This window comes from Oryctolagus cuniculus, chromosome 12, assembly GCF_051225735.1.
Source record: "Oryctolagus cuniculus isolate XC-2025 breed Fujian yellow rabbit chromosome 12, ASM5122573v1, whole genome shotgun sequence".
In the NCBI taxonomy this organism is placed as follows: domain Eukaryota; kingdom Metazoa; phylum Chordata; class Mammalia; order Lagomorpha; family Leporidae; genus Oryctolagus; species Oryctolagus cuniculus.
Window position 1 is genome coordinate 112752235 of NC_142878.1, and position 6472 is coordinate 112758706.

The window sequence follows — 6472 nt, forward strand, 5'->3', positions numbered from 1 at the left end:
GTAATATGGGTGACAGGAACACAACTACTTGGCCCAACACCTGCTTGCTCTAAGGGTGAACCTTGGGCGGAATCTGGAATCAGGAGTACAGCCCAGACTCTGACCCTGTTGCTCCCATATGGATGCAGCAGTTAACTGCTAGGCCAAGTGCTCATTCTGTCATATTATTATGCTAAAACCAAACTCTAGTCTCTCACCTGACTTCCCTAGCTCTTGTGAAGGTGACTTGGTTTGTGAATAGCTGTTGAAATCACTGTCTCTGTAGAGAATTTATAGCCAGAGTTTTATTCATCTGCCCTCTTCTCTGCCTCTCAGAGACTTTGAATTGTATAGAACATATTGAGAATTTGCATAAAGAATAACACAGATTAACAGTTCACCATTGGGGCTGGCTCTGTGGTGCAGTAGGTTAATCCTCCGCCTGTGGTGCCGACATCCCATATGGGCACTGATTTTAGTCCTGGTTGCTCCTCTTCCAGTCCAGCTCTCTGTTGTGGCCTGGAAAAGCAGTGGAGGAGGGCCCAAGTGTGTGGACCCTGCACCCGCATGGGAGACCAGGAGGAAGCACCTGTCTCCTGGCTTCAGATGGGCCCAGCTCGGTCGTAGTGGCCATTTGGGGGGTGAACCAACGGAAGGAAGACCTTAAAAAAAAAAGTTCACTGTTTAAGTCCAAGAGTAAGTTAGTTATACTAAGTGGCTTTTTTTTATTTTTAAAGATTTATTCATTTATTTGAAAGAGTCACACAGAGAGCAAAAAAGACGCAGAGAGAGAGAGAGAGAGAGAGAGAGAGAGAGAGAGAGTGTCTTTGGGCCCCTGCACCCATGTGGGAGACCCAGAAGAAGCTCCTGGCTCCTGGCTTCGGATCGGCGTAGCTCCAGCTGTAGCGGCTATTTGGGGGGTGAACCAACAGAAAGGAAGACCTTTCTCTCTGTCTCTTCCCCTCACTGTCTGTAATTCTGCCTCTCAAATAAATAAATAAAAAAATCTTAAAAAAATTCACTTCCATCTATTGAAAGATAGGAACTCAGTTCCACAAACAGGGTACAGAAAGGTGTTGGCTTTGCACAGTTTCAATATGTATGGTTTTCAGCTATCACAATGTAGTTAAATCACAGAAATTTTTCAAAACCTCATTTCTAAAAATTGATTGTACAGCCCTTGTCTCTTCTGCTGAGGAACGGTGTTTTTATTCTTTATACTCTCTTTTGAACTTTTCACTTAGTGTAGGGTTAACCTTATGATCATTAAGTAAACTAAAAATAGAGGTTTGTTAAACTGGTAAGAACAGATACTACACTTGATCTTAGCCAAAAGGCCAAGAAGCAATGTTTGTAAAAATTAGAGGGAGGAGGAAGAAGGGTTGGAGCATGGGTGGGAGGGAATTATCACTATATTCCTAAATCTTTATATATGAAATATGTGAAACTTGTATAACTAATTAAAAAAGAGAAAAACCTTCCAAAGCAAAAAAAAAATTGATTATTTTTGACTTGAGCAATAAGGCCATTAGAGAGATGAGACAGAGACAGGGAGACAGAGACAGAGAGACAGATGTCTCCCGCATTCACTAGTTTACTCCCCAAATACCTGTGATGGCTGCGTGGCTTACAGCTAAAGCTGTGAGCTATAAATTCAATCCAGGTTTCCCACATTCATGGAAGGAAATCAGTTGCTTGAGTGATCACCACTGCCTCACAAGGATTGCATTACCAGGAATCTTAAGTCAAGAACCTGTTGAACCCAGGCTCTCTGATACGAGACCTGGTCTCTTAACTGCTGGGCCAAATACCTACCCCAGCATTATATACCTAGCAGCTACCAATAGCATTAACTGTGAGTAGTTTTACAACATAGGTAGCTCTGCAGCCCATGAATCACTGCATAACTAACAGATGTATCATAATTAGTGACCAACCATTATTTTTTTAATATTTATTTTATTTATTTGAAAGGCACAGTTACAGAAAGACCACAAGAGATAGAGAGAGAGAGAGAGAGAGAGAGAGAGCTCTTTCATCTGCTAGTTCACTCTAAATGGCTGCAACAGCCAGGGCTGGGCCAGAAGGACGATAGGATCTAGGAGCATCCTTCATGTCTTTCATGTGGGTGTAGAGGCCCAAATACTTGGGCCATCTTCTGTTGCTTTCCCAGGCACATTAACATGGATCAGAAGTGGAGCAGCTGGAACTCAAATCAGCACTCACATTGGATACTGGTGATTGTTTTACCCACTGTGCCACAATGCTGGTCCCTAATTTCTTCAAAGTCTGCATGTGATTGGTCATGGTGCCTGTGCTATTCATTCATGGCAATAAAATGTGTAGATGTGTTAACTGCTTGTCAACAGAAATAAACACATATTTTAAAAGATACATTTATTGAAAAATAGAGCAACAGAGAGGGAGAAAGAGGGGACAGAAGGAGAAACAGCTGAGAGAGAATGAATATGAATGAGGAGCTTCCATCAACTGTCTCACTCCCCAAATGGACACAATAGCCAGGTGTGGGTCATTCTGAAACCAGGAGCCAGGGACTCCATCTTGGTTTTCCACATGGGTATCAGGGGACCAAGTACTTGGACCAGCATCTGATACTTTCTCAGGAACATTAGGAGGAAGCAGAATCAGAAGTGGAGTAGCTGGGACTCAAACTGACACTTTGATCGCATGCTGGTATCACAGCTGAAGCTTAACTTGTTATGCTGTAGTGCTGGTCCCAATTCAGATGTTTTGAAGAGAATTAACCAACAGAAATGAATGTGCATCAAAATCTCAAGGAATTATAAATTTGGAAGTAAAATTTGAATTGAGTGCAACTGGAGTTGCAGAAAAAAATCACTCATATGGGAATGTTGAGATACTGCTGTTCTAGAAAGTGGATGTACGGTCATAGGCAAATTTACTTCTGTAATTGAAGAGAGATAAAAAGGATGATAAGCCTGAGGAAGTGATACTGGCAAACAAATTCACATTAAAAGGTCTCTTGGAAATACTTCATAAAATGGAAAGCACAAATGATATAATATATATATAGTGAATCCGGACTCAGGACTTAAGACAGTTTGTCAAGCCATAGAAATGTATAAGTTTTGCAATAGGGAAGAAATATAAACACTATTTTTAATAAGGAAAAAATACCTGATTCTAAATATCTGTACTGTTTAAATTATAATCTACTGAATAAATTAAGTTTAGTATTTTTCATTTTATTATGCATTTAGCAGAATTTTTAATATTTTGGCAAAATTTTGTAAGGCTCACAAGCAATTGTAATTTTCCTCCAATGGCGTTTAAGATCCCTTTGCATTGTTTCAGTAGTGGGGCCAATTTAGTGCTCCTGTGCTGCTGTACAAAGCTAAGACTTCCTGTGTATATACATTTTTAGATGAATTATATGTACAAAGAAACAGCTTTCTCTTTTTAGTGTAATTGGAAAGGTGGAAGCAGTGACACGGGTTGCTGTCTTGTAATGACAAGGAAGAGAAGGATCATTTTCCTTTTTTGAAAATTTTATTTAATAAATATAAATTTCCAAAGTACAACTTTTGGATTATAGCGGCTTTTCCCCCCATAACCTCCCTCCCACCCGCACCCATCCCATCTCCCACTCCCTCTCCCATCCCATTCTTCATTAAGATTCATTTTCAATTATCTTTATATACAGAAGATCAACTTAGTATATACTAAGTAAAGATTTCAGCAGTTTGCACCCATATAGAAACACAAAGTATAAAGTACTGTTGGAGTACTAGTTGTACCGTTAATTCACATAGTACAACACATTAAAGACAGGGATCCTACATAAGGAGTAAGTGCACAGTGACTCCTGTTGTTGATTTCACAATTGACAGTCTTGTTTATGGCGTCAGTAGTCACCTGAGGCTCTTGTCATGAGCTGCCAAGGCCATGGAAGCCTTTTGAGTTTGCCAACTCCGATCTTATTTAGACAAGGCCAAAGTCAAAGTGGAAGTTCTCTCCTCCGTTCAGAGAAAGGTACCTCCTTCTTTATTGGTCCGTTCTTTCCACTGGGATCTCACTCACAGAGATCTTTCATTTAGGTCATTTTTCTTTCTTTCTTCCTTTCCTTTCCTTTCCTTTCCTTTCCTTTCCTTTCCTTTCCTTTCCTTTCCTTTCCTTTCCTTTCCTTTCCTTTCCTTTTTTTCTGCCACAGTGTCTTGGCTTTCCATGCCTGTGAAACTCTCATGTGTTTTTTAGCCAGATCCGAATGCCTTAAGGGCTGAATCTGAGGCCAGAGTGCTGTTTAGGACATCTGCCATTCTATGGGTCTGATGTGTATCCTGCTTTTTAATTCTATCAGTTAGTATTAGCAGACACTAGTCTTGTTTATGTGATCCCTTTGACACTTAATCCTATCATTATGATCAATTATGAACTGAAACTGATCACTTTGACTAGTGAGATTGCATTGGTATATGCCACCTTGATGGAATTGTATTGGAATCCCCTTGCATGTTTCTAACTCTACCATTAAGGGTAAGTCCAACTGATAATTTTCTGTACTGCAAAAGAAACAGTCAGGAAAGTGAAAAGGCAACTGACAGAATGGGAAAAATATTTGCAAACTATACAACAGATAAAGGATCAATAACCAGAATCTACAAAGAGATCAAAAAACTCCACAACAACAAAACAAACAACCCACTTAGGAGATGGGCCAAGGACCTCAATAGACATTTTTCAAAAGAGGAAATTCAAATGGCCAACAGACACATGAAAAAATGTTCAGGATCACTAGCCATCAGGGAAATACAAGTCAAAACCACAATGAGGTCTTAACTCACCCCAGTGAGAATGGCTCAAATACAGAAATCTACCAACAACAGATGCTGGCGAGGATGTGGGGAAAAAGGGACACTAACCCACTGTTGGTGGGAATGCAAACTGGTAAAGCCACTATGGAAGTCAGTTTTGAGATTCCTCAGAAACCTGAATACAACCCTAACATACAACCCAGCCATCTCACTCCTTGGAATTTACCCAAAGGAAATTAAATTGGCAAATAAAAGAGTTGTCTGCACCTCAATATTTATTGCAGCGCAGCTCACAATAGTTAAGATATGGAATCAACCTAAATGCCTATCAACAGAAGACTGGATAAAGAAATTATGGGATATGTACTCTATAGAATACTATACAGCAGTAAAAAAACAATGAAATCCAGTCATTTGCAACAAAATGGAGGAATCTGGAAAACATCATGCTGAGTGAAATAAGTCAGTCCCAAAGGGACAAATATCATATGTCCTCCCTGATTGGTGACAACTGAGCATCAAAAAGGAAACCTGTTGAAGTGAAATGGATTCTATGAGAAACAATGACTTGATCAGCCCTTGTCCTGACTGTCGAGGAACAACTTACTATTTTATTCCTTTTAGTATTTTTTTGTTCTACTTAATACCATTGGTTGAGTTCTTTAATTAACACACAATTATTCTTAGGTGTTTAAATTTAACTGAAAAGTGATCCCTGTTAAATATAAGAGTGGGAATAAGAGAGGGAGGAGATGTACAGTTTGGCATCTGCTCAATTGGACTTACCCCTAATCGTAGAGTTAGAATCATGCCAGGGGATTCCAATTCAGTCCCATCAAGGATCACTTTCAGTGCTAATAACAAGCTTGGGATTGAAGTAGACAGGCATACAGGTTAAAATTGATTAGGTTTGTGAGGGAAGACCATGCCTTCACCACACCCCTGTGTGTGATCTCATGACCCTACCTGGCCACACCTGAGTGCCCATCTGCCAATCAGATTAATTAACCACTGCCCTTTGAAAGTTTATTAAAAGCTTGGGACAAGGTGTGTCAGGCCCTTTCCTCCCTTTTCCTGGCCCTGGCCTCTTGTTAGTAGGGGGCTGGCTGTAGCCCTGTGCCAACTCGCCCTATGCTTCCTGGTCTGGATGCTCCTCCACGTGGCTGTTTCCTGGTACTCAGTATGAACCCAGATTTACCTCTTTTTTAGACAGGCCGTCACAATCCTATGCATCTATCACACTGAATAAAAGCTTAAAATGTACCATGTTGCCTCGTTCATTTATGCTGGTATTCAGAATTGTTCTCTGAATGTTAGGCAAGAACCCACATGGGCTTATTAATGTGGGGAACTTATTAATAAGCATATGGTGATATCGTATGGCACCCCAAATTTCGATAATATATATTTTAGAGGGCCAAATTCTGATATCAGGATGGTACTAATCAGACCATAAAAGTGGACATTTCTTTGAATTATTGAAAAGGTAGAGTGGTGAGAGAGAGAGAAAGAAAAAGGGAGGGAGAAAGATCTTCCATCTGCTGTAGAGAAAGCTGCCTAAGTGTCTCTCAGGCAGCAAACTTCTCTGGAATTAGAGGCAAGGCTGCAGTTTCTATCTCCTGCCAAAACAGGCCAGGGAAAGGCAAACCCGCCTCCAAAGCAATGTGGCAGTGGAGGTAGCAGGGGGCTAATGGGCCTTC

General features: G+C 40.5%; 1 pseudogene; it reads right to left on the reverse strand.

The window, feature by feature from the left end:
- Positions 1–1224: 1224 nt before the first annotated feature.
- Positions 1225–1328, reverse strand: LOC127485654 (U2 spliceosomal RNA; annotated as a pseudogene).
- Between the last annotated feature and the right edge of the window lie 5144 nt (positions 1329–6472).